The following is a 1628-nucleotide window of genomic DNA, read 5'->3' as shown; positions in this document are numbered from 1 at the left end:
GATTTGAGTGTTCTTGCAGCATTTCCCACATTTCTACACCCATTTATACCTGATAGGTGATATGAATGCCCCAAAATTCCTAAGTGGGTTGTCATGAGCAGTGTGATAAAAGTAGCAGTAGCCTAAAATCATTGCTAATTCAAAATCCGTCTCAACTTAAGCCATAAAATTTGAATTAACAAGTGTCTAGATGCAAGCAGTAAAATAGATGAGGATTCCTTTAGATGCTTACAGCGTATTATGAATCATTTTCCCTTCACCTTAACGATGTGAAGATAGTCAGAAAAAAATGAAAAGAATTTGAATGGTGTCATCACATTCAAAGACAAACCAGTAGAGTATATATGCAGAGAGTTGTAAAATGATCACGCCTAGAATCCCTTTCAGGGAGCGATATCCTTCATATAGTTATAATTTCTGCATATTTGATGGACCTACATTTATCGAGGTCAGTGTATCGTAATTTCTTTTTGCAGCATTTATTCCCAGGGCCGTAAGTTTTTGTTTCTTCAGTTTCTTCTGGGATATCTTTTTCTTCTCTGCAACCTCCTCTTCTGGTTTAGGGACAATCTCTTCTTTTTCAGTAAGGATCATCTCAACGTGTCAGGGAGAGCTCACGTATGGGTTGATCTGACCATGAGCTCTGTAAGTCCTGAGCCGTATCGCGGGGGATTTGTTCACCTGGATATGCTCACTGACCAGAGAATCTACATCTAAGACCTTAAGTTCAGCATTACACTTTGCATTTGTGAGCATGTGCAGTAAAGATTCAGCACTCTTTTTGGGCCACCGACCCTACATCCAGCCCCACTGGACACACCAACCAACTCCACCATTGTGATGATGGAATGGCACCCATTGCTTCTGTAAATTGACATCCTTTAGATACTTGGTAGCTTTTTGGATATGCCTACCCTTAATGGCCTGGGCAGTTTCATGTGTTTTTAAAGTGAACATGAAGATTTGAACCTGTTGATTTGCATGATCTTGTAGGGTTTTCTGGGTCAAGTGAATAGCGACCCATTTTTAGAGGTCACTTCAGGCTGCTTACCGGAAAAAGATAATAATTTCTTAAACTCTTCTTGAATTTCTGTGCAAGGGAGAGTGGACAACGTGAAAGCCAGGACGAGAGAAGGTGGACACATTGGTGACTATTATGGGGTGCTCGTTTTAAAGGTTCTGAGAAGCAAAGCATTTGGGTGAATGTCACAGATCAGCCACCAGAGTTCGGAAAGAGATGACAAGGGCTCATCAATAGGCTACCCAAGGGGTGCTTGCAAGAGGAAAAGCCAACATCCATTTTCAGAAAGTACTTGCACAGGTTGGGAGACAGAAGACCAGTGAATCAGGGGGTTTCATAAATACTGCTCAATGTGGCTCTCTTAATTAGTGTCCCTGTATCATCAACAGATTTTGTCCCCCAGATGCTCATGAGTCTTGGAAAACATCGACTCAAGTTCACATATCTATCCCATTCCTATTTTCATTGACATGGTCTTCCTTTGAGTGAGTTTTCCTGTGTGCTTGTTTTAGGCGGAAGGGGAGAACTATGGTGGCACTTCGTAGCATCCATAATGGCATGTGCCAGTTCCTGGTAATGAGTTGCTTTATATCTATAGCTATCTCTA

At 41.5% G+C, this 1628-nt stretch overlaps 1 pseudogene across 1 annotated transcript; it reads right to left on the bottom strand.

Moving 5' to 3' along the window:
• Positions 1 to 408: 408 nt before the first annotated feature.
• Positions 409 to 1024, bottom strand: LOC308609718 (large ribosomal subunit protein uL22-like; annotated as a pseudogene). Its single transcript has one exon. The product of its transcript is annotated as a large ribosomal subunit protein uL22-like (transcript).
• Positions 1025 to 1628: the final 604 nt, after the last annotated feature.

The sequence above is a fragment of the Mesoplodon bidens genome (assembly GCF_964165515.1).
Source record: "Mesoplodon bidens genome assembly, chromosome: Y".
Classification (NCBI taxonomy): domain Eukaryota; kingdom Metazoa; phylum Chordata; class Mammalia; order Artiodactyla; family Ziphiidae; genus Mesoplodon; species Mesoplodon bidens.
The sequence above is the reverse complement of the archived record's forward strand: the minus strand, read 5'-3'. Positions and strand labels throughout refer to the sequence as shown.